Below are 13,955 nucleotides of genomic sequence, written 5' to 3'. Positions count from 1 at the left end.
TTTTACACCAGGAGACTTCATTGTTCTGAGGGGCAACTGGGGAATCTGATGATTCTAGTATGTGGCTAAGATTAGGAGCTGATATACTAGTGGATGAAGTCATGCTTTGGGCAAAGATAAATAATGACATACTTGATATTGGTAAGACTTGAGGTGAACAGTGGGAGGCGAGTGCATGCCATTATACATGGTTTCTGATTCCTTGGGAAATACCAACTCTCAGAATGAGAAACTCCCCAAACTAGACCCCCATCTCATCTCCTGACTTTTACTCCTTTCCTGGCTGCACCTTGCTTGATTCAACTCCAATATTCTCTACCAGTAATCTCCCTACTTATGTTTCAGCCTTTGATAAAATATGATAAAAGAAAATAGGTATTCTCTAACTACCACTAATAAAAACTAAGTAAACAACATAAAAAAGCAATATGGAATCACATTCCATATTTAAGAGGTACTTTAAAAGATTTACAATTCAACACTTATTCATTCATTTAAGTAATATTTACTACATGTCCACTCTGTGTCTCTACTAAATGAAGGATGGATATACAATAGTGAAAATAAGATTTTCAGTCTGAGTGGAAAGGGGAATCAGTGGTAATACTGACCAAAAATATTCACAGCAGCAACAATTATAATGAATGTAAATAGAGGGTGCTATAGGAACAGCTAGGAATCTTACTTTGGCTTGAGAAGTTCGGGAAAGTCTGTAGGATGAGCAAGAGTTATCCAAGTAAAATGTGTGATGGGAAAAAGAAGAAGCCCACATGTTAGGCGAAAATAAACACGCTTGTACATCATGGACCTGTAAGTAAGTCATGGTAAAGCAGTTAAGACTTTATCTTAAAGGGGAGAGACACCATCAGATATGCAATTTAGGAAGTTCACTCCAGCCACAACATTGAATAGCAAAGCAAGAGGCCAAACCTCCTTTAGTGTCTCATACAAATATCTTACACATGTACACACACACACACTCTCTGAACATTCTATACACTTCAGGTTATTTAGTGCTAGTAAAGGCTTCAGCAATACGTGAATCATGAAATTCCAGATGTTCAAGCTGGTGTTAGAAAAGGCAGAGGAACCAGAGATCAAATTGCCAATATCTTCTGGATCATTGAAAAAACAAGAGAGTTCCAGAAAAAACATCTATTTCTGCTTTATTGGCTATACCAAAGCCTTTGTGTGGATCACAATAAACTGTGGAAAATTCTGAAAGAGATGGGAACAGCAGACCACCTGACCTGCCTCCTGAGAAACCTATATGCAGGTCAGGAAACAACAGTTAGAGCTGGACATGGAACACCAGACTGGTTCCAAATAGGAAAAGGAGTACGTCAAGGCTATATATTATCACCCTGCTTATTTAACTTATATGCAGAGTACATCATGAGAAACGCTGGGCTGGAAGAAGCACAAGCTGGAATCAAGATTGCTGGGAGAAATATCAATAACTACTCAGATATGCAAATGACATCACCCTTATGGCAAAGAGTGAAGAGGAACTAAAAAGCCTCTTGATGAAAGTGAAAGAGGAAAGTGAAAAAGTTGGCTGAAAGCTCAACATTCAGAAAACTAAGAACATGGCATCTGGCCCCATCACTTCATGGGAAATAGATAGGGAGACAGTGGAAACAGTGTCAGACTTTATTTTTTTGGACTCCAAAATCACTACAGATGGTGATTGCAGCCATGAAATTAAAAGACGCTTACTCCTTGGAAGGAAAGTTATGACCAACCTAGATAGCATATTAAAAAGCAGAGACATTACTTTGCCAACAAAGGTCCGTCTAGTCAAGGCTATGGTTTTTCCAGTGGTCATGTATGGATGTGAGAGTTGGACTATAAAGAAATCTGAGCGCCGAAGAATTGATGCTTTTGAACTGTGGTGTTGGAGAAGATTCTTGAGAATCCCTTGGACTACAAGGAGATCCAAGCAGTCCGTCCTAAAGGAGATCAGTCCTGGGTGTTCATTGGAAGGACTGATGCTGAAGCTGAAACTCCAATACTTTGGCCACCTGATGTGAAGAACTGACTCATTGGAAAAGACCCTGATGCTGGGAGGGATTGGGGGCAGGAGGAGAAGGGGACGACAGAGGGTGAGATGGCTGGATGGCATCACCGACTCGATGGGCATGAGTTTGAGTAAACTCTGGAAGTTGGTGATGGACAAGGAGGCCTGGCGTGCTGCAATTCATGGGGTTGCAAAGAGTCGGATATGACTGAGTGAACTGAACTGAACTGAAGACTTATACTTGTTTCCAAGTTTTAGGATTTAGTATTTTAAGAAAATTAAAAGTCAAATAAAATTGTTCCTAGTAGTAATAACATAGAATGGTTTCCTAGACTTGACATTTTACTAAACAGATGTTTTCAAGAGTATTTAGATAGATGATGAACAAATGTAATCAAAACTGGATTATATAACAGAAGTATCAATTTATCACTCTGTTATCAGGAATACTTCATTATTTGTAATGTCTTTTCATAAAATGCCAAATAACAGAATATGCTGTTTGCAATGTGATAAAGAAAAATGAACATGAACATCAAAGAGTATCAAAGTAGAACCAAATAAATCGTGTCAACAACTGAAATCTTTTCATACACTTAACATTATTCATATGAAGGAATTCTAGATTACCTACTAATGGACCAGTTCAAAAGGTCCATGTCTATCATCTTCAAGCACAGAAAGAAAATTCTCCTCAGTTTTCATACTAGAAAATTATAACATGCCCTTCCTTGGCTAATGCTCATTTAGTAATATTTTTAGGACTGAGGAATTCAAAAGCAAAATAAAAATAGTGGAGTTCAAAAGTAATGTTGCAGCTGAGGAAGGGCCTGGACTAATCTCCACTGGCAACAATCGGAACCACTGAGAATCCAGACAACAGTGTGGGTTTGGAAAGAGGAACCAGAGAATCTGAACTTGTTCTGTATTTATAAAATATTACTACCAACAAAAAGCTGAAAAAAAAACCATGAAAGGGCTAGAAATCTCCAGCTGGAAGGGTAGCGGGGGGAGATGAGTTCTTATTTTCAACATATGTATTAATTATTGAACAAAGCAGGGTAGGAGTTTGCAGCTGGAAGGGGTAAAGCAAAGGAAAAAAGAAATTTTATTTCAGAATAAATTTATGAAATCATGCTTCAACAAGGGAACTTGCAGCTGGGGGAGGGCAAAGGGACAGCAATATTTTTCAAGTAAGTCACTTGAACAAAATATGCAAACCCTCACTCTGACAGCATTGGAAGGGACGTTCTTGAATCAGTATCAAAGTGGACTAAGGCATTTTCTTACGCGAACAAAAAACCATTTTAGGCTCCTTGGACAACAGTGAGTTTTCTTTTAATGAGTACTTGCTAACCAGTTTTCTAAATCTCTGTAATTCTGTGGGAATTCCACTCGAATTACAGGGAATAAGATTTTGGCCCCAGGTGACTGACTGTTCCTCAATTGTTCAAGTGTGTACTTCAAAAGAATTTATTTTCCTCTAAGGATTCCAAAGCATTTTGCCATCTGTGAAGTATACCATCACTTGATCAGTTTAAATGAGCTGTTTTTTACACTAAAAGAAAAAAGTATACTTTTTTATTTCTCCCATTTAAATGACTTGATTTACCTTCTAGTAGGCTGCCTTCTTTTTTTTTCTTTAACCTTAAATAGATCCTTTTATTGCAGTGCTTATCAGAGCTTTTATTTACTGATGGGAAGCCAACAATGATATAATAACATCTATACTCATGTGTGTGCTTTCAGTTATATGACAGCCACGAGTCTTGATGAAACCCTCATCAACGAAAGACTATAAACTATTTCATGATTCCCTTTCAAAGTATAGGTTAAATTTGTATTAAGATACATAAACATGAGAGTCATTAGGCAATAAAAATAGATAATAATTCTATTCCTTTTTTAAAATTGAAATCATCTACTAAATTGTGAAGGAATGAATAAAATGGTGTCTACAACACCAAGGCTTATCAAGTGGCTCAGATGGTAAAGAATCTACCTACGATGCAGGAGACTCAGGTGTGATTACTGGGTCAGGAAGATGCCCTGGAGGAGGGCATTGCAATCCGCTCCATTATTCTTGCTTGGAGAACCCCATGGACATGGGAGCCTGGTGGGCTACAGTCCATTGAGTCGCAAAGTTGGACACAACTGAGCCACTAGCTAACTGCAATGCCAAGAGAGCAGTAAAACGGAGCCGGACCTTTGGGTAAGCAAACCTGTGCATGACTGCACCTGGACAGAACATGAACTTTGAATTGGGCCACAGCGGCCTGAAGGAACGCTTACACAACAGACTCCTGAATAATAACAACCTTAGCAACTAATGAAGTATAGACAAAAATGGTTCCAGTCAGCCAGCCCCAATCATAATTTCTGCAATACGACTTATATCAGATTCTTTCTTTTTCCATTAAAAACCTTTTGGTTTTCAACCCTCCTCAGAGTATATTTGGATTTCTACCAGATTCTGTGTCTCCAGAACTATAGTTCCTAAGCCCCCCTCCCCCAAATAAATGCTTTTGTTGTCTTACAGCAATGGTCTTATTTTTTTGTTGACAAAATACACATGAAGTACCTTCACACAATCTTTCAGTCTTATCAATTTAAGCTAAATCCAGTATTTAATTTAAATAACATTTTTAAGAGAGAACAGGGACATTTGTCTTTTTTTTTTTAAAAACTATGTTCCCAGTTCTAGGGCAATACTTGTCATACAAAAGGTTCTCAAAAATTTTTGGTTAAGAGAATAAATGTTAGGTTCAATTTTAGTAAGAGGTGACAAGTCTCAGAACCTGAAACTAAAGAGAATGGATCCAGTTGCCTTTCTAGTTCTCCTGTTAAGTACTAAAACTCCTGAAAGTTTTCTATTTACTTTGCTCCAAACCACTGCAATAGAAAGACCAAGAGTTTGCAAAAGAAAATTATCCTCAAACTTTTGAGTCTAAGAACCCTATTAGAATCTTAGAAACTATTGAGGACCCCCAAAAGGTTTTCTTTTATGTTTGTGATAGCTATCAACAATGACCATATCAGACATTAAAACTTTTTAAGGCACAATATTTAATAGTTCATTTCAAAAGAATAACATAACCCCATTATTTCTTATGAAAAATAACTGTATTCTGTAAAACAGGAGAAAACTGTAGTGAGAAGCATGGAATTGTTCTACATTTTTCAAAATCTCTTTAAAGTCTGAGTTAGCAGAAGACAGCTGGATTCTTTTATCTGCTTCTGCATTTAATCTCTTGTGATACGTTGTTTTGGTTGAAACAGATAAAGAAAATCTGGCTTCGCTTAGATATGTAGTTCAAAAGGGGAGGAGTATCTTAATAGCTTTTTCATATAATTATGAATATTCTTCTTTGATTACTATACAAAAACTCAACAGATGGTTTTTTCTTAAAGGTTAGTTACAATATAGAACCCAAGGTCATATTAATGAAACTTTCATACTGTATTACATTAAAACCCTTTGGTGTCCTTTGCAACATCATCCATTGATCATTTAGGAAATGTTGGTTTGCAGACTTATACAGACCTTGAAAGCTCATATCTTATCATGGCAGCAAATATCATGAGCTGTTTTCCTTGAATTAACAGGTTTATTTTGTCCATTTCTGAGAAAACACTTGCTAAATACTTGCTAAGTCTGAATAACTACAGCTTGTTTTTCAATAATTCTTTCAGGTTAAAAAAAAAAAACTGCTGTCACTGAAAAAGAGCAGCAAGTTCAACTTGCAACTCAAGTATTGCAGTTGTATAATGAGATGCAACAGAAGTGCTTTATGCATATTTTCTATTTCATCACACAGAATGTTGGAAGATATGCACAATTAAATTGTACTGCTTCTTCAAGGACATTCTTAAGGTAAAATACATATGCTTGTATGTAAATATAACTTTATTATGAGTATGTTGGTGAAGAACACAACAGCTATTGGCACAATTTGGGGCCATTGCATTGATTCATGCAAAGGCATCAGCAAGTTTACTCACCATTTTTTTTTGCACTGTGTTTTTGATAACATATTAAATAACATCTTAAGTCCTGGCTATACCCAAGAGTCCATGCACCAAACATTAAGAACCACTTACATAAGGCAATATTTTCATGTTAATAAATTAGAAAACGTAATTTTCTATTTTACTCTTAAAGAAAAGAACTAGTACTCACCCCTATTGTCCTTAGAACAGGAAGTAGCTAACCAGATATAACCTACCATTTATGTAATAAAAATCACTTTAATCACACTCACCAAATGCAACAGGCAAAGCGCATCCAAAGCTGAACTGCTGAAATATCTCATATCCCATACAAGCAATCTTGCTGAAGGGAAAGTTTAAACATAGGTTTTAAAAGATATTTCAATCTGCTTTACTGTAGCTTAAGAATTAGCACCTACTTTACAAGCAAGGAACCCATGAAGCAAATAGATTTAATAAAATTCCCAATAGAAGAGTTCAGCAAAAGGTTTTTCTACATGTGACTAAATCCATCCAGGATTCATATCAGCTTCAGCACTGAGACTGTAGCATTAATATTATCTTCATCTCTAATAAGTAATTTCATCTCTCATTTAATTTCATCAATCTCCTAAGAAGTTGCAGTAATAGGATAGAGGCATGTTTTGTAGAAAGGGTTGTTTCTGAAGCCATAAATCCTTTTGTAACAATTAGAAAAGAGGTTAGGGAGAAAATATCCCCAAATCATAATACTTTCAGAGATGGTGAGTAAGCAGAGGGATATCTAGGCTCACAGATCAAGGGAATATGCCAAAAGGTGGGATATGTGAGGGGCAAAGAGGCTCATCACTGGTTGGGTAGGAAACTCATAAAGGCTTTAACTACATTCTCTAAGGTCTGAGTCCTACTTTTATTGAGCTCTCCCTAATCTGTTTATCATAGTGTCAACATATGACCTTTAAACATCACTTTTAAAATGATAACACTTCTTAAAGGGTATGCTCAGAGATATTAACATCTCTCCAACTCTCATCTGCCAATATCTCACCTTAGTGGATCATCCCCAAGTTATACAAGGGTTCTCAGATCTCCTTTTTGCATTATCTTTTAATTTTTTATGTTTAAAATATATTAAAACATATTTGATACATGCAAAATATATTTAAATATGTGTATATTGTAAAGCATAACTATGAACACACCACCCAACCCAAGAACTAGAATAATATCAATAATTCATCTCAGTTTAGTATATCTCCTATATCCCAACCCTCCTGACTCTCCAAAATTAACACAGTCTTTCATATTATTTATATATTATTTCCTGTCACTAACCATTATATTTCAAAGCTTCATTTGTGCTCGGTTCTAGCTATAGTTCATTTATATATCTTCACTGTTCCATAACACTCCACAGCATTAATATACCATATTTACATATACATACCAATTTACATATACATTCTTTTGTCTATGAGCTTGGTTGTTTCCTGTTTTTTTATACTACACACCGTGATGCTATAGCCCTTTTTATACATATCTTTTGATGCACATAAATAAACATTCCTCTGGGTTATAACCTTAGGAGTCTTAGGAGTAGAATTACTAGATTAGAGAATATAGGAACATTCAGAATTACAAGGCATTATCAAGTGATTATAGGTGGCACTAGTGTTAAAGAACCTGCCTGCCAAAGGTTTGTGATTCGATCCCTGGGTCAGGAAGGTCCCCAGGAGAAGGAAATGTCAACCCACTCCAGTATTCTGCCTGGGGAATTCCACGGACAGAGGTGACTGGTAGCAATCAATAGAGTCACAAAGAGTCGGACACAACTGAAGTGACTTAGCACACAAGCACGTGGCCAGGGGCTTACGTACATATAGTGATGACACACTCATGAACAATATACTGAAATTCCAGACATTCTCTCACACCCTTGGTATTATCCAGTTTTTAATTTTTCATCATCCAGCATATGTTAGAAGGAAAGTCAGTATCTTAATTTGCATTCTCTTTACTACTAATTAATATTTATACTTTATTCAAATTTTCATTGGCCATTTTATTACTCTTCTGTTAAGTGCCTATTCATGTTTGTTTGTTTGTTTGTTTTTTCATTTTTATGGAGTGTTTATCCCGGTTTTAATTTCTTGTTAACTCACAGGAATTTGCTGAATATTCTAGACACTAATCCTTGGTCATACAAGATCTGGGTTGGCTACATGTTCTGCTTCCACCTCCCAGTTAGTGATATACTTTTTCATTGGGTAGGCCAGCATTCTTACTTTTAACATAGTCAAATTTATCATCTATTTTCTGGTTGATGCCTTGCTTTTTAAAATCCTTTTCTTTTTCAAGATTCAAAAAGTATTTATTATACTTTCTTCTAAATGTTTTCCTTTTATTCTTTTTGCATGAAAATACTAATTTAGAGTTGATCTTTGTATTTAGTATGGTAATGTTACAATACCAGATTTTTCCATATAGATACTCAATTTTTCAGGATCAGTTTTTAAATAGTTCCTCTTTCTCTTAATGACCCATGTCTCAATCTTTTCCTTGACTCTCTGTCTCATTGGTTAATTTGTCAATATCACAAGATCAGCTAATACAGTCATATTTTTCATATCTCAAGATACAAATACTAATTCCTGTAAATGGGATTACAGAATAACCTGAAAATTTTGCAAAATAAAATATTTTTTGTAGTTAAAATGAAATACAATTTTCCTCAGGTGTCTGACAGATAAATCATTTATTGGTAATGTGGTGCTGGTTTAGTTGCTAAGTCCTGTCCGACTCTTTGTGACCCCATGGACTGTAGCCCACCAGGCTCCTTTGTCCATGAGATTCTCCAGGTAAGAGTACTGGAGTGGGTTGCCATTTCCTTCTCCAATATAAGCGAACACTAAAAAAGAGAAATTTAATAATTATGATAAAAACTGAGACCAGGTTAATGGCATAATAACATCATAACACTTCTTGTGTGATATCATTTTCCCTACTTCTAAACAATAAATTAGGCCTGCTCTTCCAAAGAGTCAAACAAGAGCAAAAGTTATTTAAAAGTCTGAGTTTGGAGAACTAAGTCACATCTCAATATAAGACTATTAGAGAGCCTAATGGCCAATCTAAGAAATCATTCTCCTTTTCTGCTAGCTACGTATATAGCATAGATAAAAACCCAAAAGAAGAAGACCCCAAAAAGCCAAAGAGAAGTGTCAAGAAAACACAAGTAACACATGGGTTTTGGTGCTGTCTGGTCACTAAAAAAATGACTGAGGACTCCAGTATAACAAAGAACAGGATTTTCAAAATGTTTTTGTTTCTATAGGCTATGGTCAGTAAATGCTACTTGAATAATTTTTCCTGCCCTGGCAAGGCAGACTTGATGATTGAATTGGTTTTTAGGATACCAAATGTTTTAATACTCTAAATGTATACAGATATAACACTTCCTAGACTATAAAATAAACAAGTTTCTCATGTTTGTATGAAGGTATTTTCTTGGGAAGTTCTGCTCTGCCCCGTGTGGTGGTGTTGATTTTCAGTTGCTAAGTCCTGTTCAACTCCTTGCGACCCCATGGACTGCAGCACACCAGACTTCCCTGTCTACTATCTCCCGCAGTTTGCTCAAATTCGTGCCCACTGAGTCGGTGATGCTATCTAACCATCTTATCGTTTGCCACCCCTTCTTTTACCTTCAGTCTTTCCCAGCATCAGGGTCTTTTCCAATGAGTCGGCTCTTCACATCAGTTGGCCAAAGTATTGGAGCTTCAACTTCAGCATTGGTCCTTCCAGTGAATATTCAGGGTTGATCTTGTCTTAAGTTAAATTCCTAAGTTAATTTTCTATGAACTACTGTTAATTCACATGCAGAAATGCCTGTTTTGATCTATGGATATGTTTTTAAGATAGAGCTAAGGGGCTTTCCTGAGAGACTGAACATGAATGTATGGGAAAAAAGGAAGTTATAGACAAATCCAAGCCTTTTTGGTTGAGCAATTAGAAAAATATATTTACCATCAAATGGGTTGAGGAAATCCATGGTGCAACAGCTTTGGAAAAGGGAAAAGATGATTTTGATATGGTCAGTATGAAATATACATTAGTGGAAATATTAGGTTGACATTTATTATTCTGAAGTCCAAGAGAGAGGTATTGCTAAGAAATACAAATATGAGTCACTGGCATATAGTGGCATTTACAGATAAAAGATCATTAACTCTCAAAGGAAATGGCTATAAATGGCATCACAGTGTCATCAGACTGGTTCCCATGTTCAGGAAATTATAAAATTAGTTTGTCATGATTTAATCTAAGTAAACCTGTGTTTTTTCCTTTGTTAAATCTATTTCCATAAGTACTTAATTTTATAATCTGCTTTGTAATGTAGGCTACAATCAGTATCAAACTCATCATTCTATGGAATAAACCATCACTTTTTGAAAATTAGGATATCTCTTCCATATTATATCGTTCCTTTTAGATCAAAGGCAATAGCTGAATTATCTTAAAACAGTGGGATAAAATCACTTCTGAGTAATAAACTTTTCCTTCTCGAGCTGAGCTGAGTAATTATGTCTACTTATCTAAAGGCAAAACCAATCAGATTTGTAGGACATAGTTGAGTGAAGATGAATAGCTTTTGGTAAAGAAGACATCATTTTCAGAATTATCTTCTGTGAGAGAGAATCAGAGTCAGGTCAGGAACACAATCTATAGCACTAAATTATGTTACCATCTACTTCCCTTATTATTCCCACTTATGTTTTTCCTACTTAGACATATTCATTATAAGTGGTTGTTAGAAGCAGCTGTTACTAAGATGGAAAGGAATGAGAAAGTTCTTAAATATTGCTGTCTTTAAGGAAAAAAAAAAAACTTTAGAACATCTGGGTTCTGCACTAAGAAATATTTTGGGTGAGACTGAAATGATTATGTAAAAGATTATGCAGAAAAGAACAACTAAATTTCTTCCTTGTTGCCTGCATTAAAAAAAATCTTTTACTTTCATAGTCATTTTTGTAAAATACTATGAAAAGTATTTAAAGAAATGGTCTAGTTTTGCTTATTTTTAAACCCTTGAAGACTATTTAATATTGGAATGTGGTTTCTCAATATATACTAATGATTGGAAGGCTACCTTACTATGTATGTGCAATTTTTAGCTTTGTTTATGTATTACAGCAGTATTTTCCTTCTCTAAAAAAAACTTTCCCACCCTTCTGAGATGTCCCCCAAATCCTAAGAGGTGAGAGGAGGAGACACGAATGACAAAACACAATGTAAAAGAGGAAATCAAAACCAAAAAGTTGGCCCAGACTCCTAGAACAAACCCTGTACCCTGGGTCCCAGCTAAGTATGAGTTAGAGGGTTATGTTATCACCTTACTTGGGGCTGTTATTGTTAGCCCAGTATATCTGTTGTCACTGGAAAACAGCATAGCCAAGTCATACTTCCCAGTGGAGGAAAACGTGGTGTCAGAATTTCAAGAAGGTCCAAATCAGGACACCTGTGTGCCAGATAGGCGCAGCTGCAGAGGCGGGCTGGCCGGGGCCGCGGGACACCATCTGCTCAGCACATGAAATGCCAGTTTCTTTGCTAAAGATGGGTTTGAAGGATGGGATTCTTTAAAGGGAAAGCTCACCACTCGGCTGTGACATCCTTAGCCTTTCTCACATTTTAAAATAAACAATTTTAGGAAGAGGGGATTAAAGGCTTATGTCTGAGAGATGACAAGTAGGGTATATAGCGAGCTCCAGAAGAATTGCCTCAGAAGTTCTCCTTCAGATCGGCATTTGGCTTTTCATTCTGGTGACTGATGAAGTATGACTATAGCTCTCAGAATATTCCAGGTGTTAAGCATGTGCAAATTCCAAAAATACTCTGTGTTCTTGTCACTGGGTTTGCAACAATCAGACCAGCAAGGAAATCTCTCTCTTCCCTAGTTCCCTTAAGCTGTAAAGAGCCATTTGGCCCCTGCCTTGCCTGACTAACCTTTAATGAAATTCTGGTCAGAGAAAACATGGCGGACAACCCAGAGCTATTGAACAATTAGTATTATTGTCTCTTCTCCCCCTCTAAAACTGACATCTAGAATAGTATAAACTATTTGCAGTTTAGGGTCTGAATTTCCCATAGCCTATCTTTAGGTTCTTACTTAGCAATCTGTTGTTATCTTTAAGTGACCATTAGTCATTATTATATATTTTAAAGGTTTGTATTTCTTTTAATGGATGTATATACCCTACTCTGCTTGAAGCTTGTGGCAACTGTGATTTCTTCTTCAGAGACGAGAAAACAAAGACTTCAGTCTAGTTTCCAGAACTTATATGCACAGCTCTATAAAGCTGCTAAATTCCTAAAAAATTAAATAAAACCCAATATGGAAAAGTCTCATTCACTTTTACAAAAAAAAAAAAAAAATGTGTGTTCTTTCCACTGTACTCATCAAGACAAAACTTTTCTGTATTAAAACTATACTTAAATAACTCTGAGTTTGAAGCTGATCCATCATGGGACCACAGATACCAAATACTGAGCTCACTTACAATGCATATGGTCACTTTTCTAGCATTTTCCTTCCTGTCTGACTGCCTCCCTCAAGTATTTTCTGAGGGCTCTGCACATGACAGGTGCTAAAGGGTATTGAGACGATGAACTAAGGTTATTAATATAGTGAAATTACCAGAAATTTCTTGACATAAAGTAGGTTCTCAACAAATGCTGGTTGCACTATCTTCTAGAAGCAAGGGCTTGTGTGTTGCTTAGATATTCAACCAGAGCACCAACCACACTGATGCTGTTTGTAGGATATTGATAGCAATGTGCTGGAGAGGTACAGTCACAACATGGTTAATATCAGGCTACATTATCCATGGGGCAGGCAATGACTAAAGCTGGGGGGCAGCCTGTTTATCCCACTTAATTGTGTGTTTAAGATACAAGTAGCTATCATTTATGGTCTTCCTTTTCTTTCCATGCATCTTAGCTTCAGAATATTACTCCTTCAGTTCCTCATATTAAATCTTATTATGATGATTGATACTAGCTCTTCACTGAATGTGCCATTCTTTAATCTGCTATCAGGGATTTGAAATCAATAATCTGTCCAAGGCTCTGGCCACTCTGCCTTGATACTCTGAGATATATTTTAAAGAGTTCTTAAAAATTAGGAACATCTTGTTCCCATAATTAGAGCATTTTCTCTAGCTAGTCTCTGACTCCCAGAAATGGACTTTTTTATAAAACAAAATTACTGGTGAGGTTGGACTACATTTTTTTTTATTACTGTCTACTAACAACCAGAATTGTATTTTGGTCTTACTTAACTTTTTAAGTGACAGGCTATCAAATATAGTTGTTCTTTTGTGTTGTTGAAAGCTTGTATTTTTTTTAACAAGAAAATTCACAGCACACATTCCAATCCAATTTGTAATCAATCACTGGGGTGGCTATGGCACAAGACCTGAGTGTTGGTCACTTGTGTTTTTAACAATGAGAACCAAAATAGACAATGGTTTAGTCACAATGTGTTGCAGCTGGTGTCGCCAGGACCCCATTGGAAATGGGACTTCAAGAAGATTTTTCTTGTTAAAAAACAATTTCCTTCTGAAGAGTGTTGGGATGATAGCAGGAGGGTACATAGGCAAGGAAACTTACAAGGATTTCCAAAGAGCATTTTGGAAGCATTGGATTAATTTTGAACAATTGAAAAAACATTTTTACTGAGTTAAGTCTTTTCTATGAAACTTTAATAGGATGTATTTGCATTAAAAAAATAACTTTTTACAGACAGTCTTTTTTTTTTTTCCCCCTGACTTCAGTGCATGTATTTTAACTAAAAAGTGGCACATGAAGTAATGGGTGTCATTGGACTGGACCCTAGGGAAATGCACTGGTGTGATTTGCTTTTGCTTCTTCTTTCACAGAAAGAGTGGGGTTTTGGGTGGGGAACATACTA

At 36.1% G+C, this 13,955-nt stretch overlaps 1 protein-coding gene across 2 annotated transcripts in view; it reads right to left on the bottom strand.

Annotated features, from left to right (window-relative positions):
- The window catches only part of DKK2 (dickkopf WNT signaling pathway inhibitor 2), a 125,004-nt gene that overhangs the window by 96,101 nt on the left and 14,948 nt on the right, over positions 1 to 13,955 (bottom strand). The gene's annotated exons all lie outside the window — the stretch shown is intronic.

This window comes from Odocoileus virginianus, chromosome 21 (assembly GCF_023699985.2).
Source record: "Odocoileus virginianus isolate 20LAN1187 ecotype Illinois chromosome 21, Ovbor_1.2, whole genome shotgun sequence".
Taxonomy (NCBI): Eukaryota; Metazoa; Chordata; class Mammalia; order Artiodactyla; family Cervidae; genus Odocoileus; species Odocoileus virginianus.
This window is presented reverse-complemented; position numbering and strand designations above follow the sequence as displayed.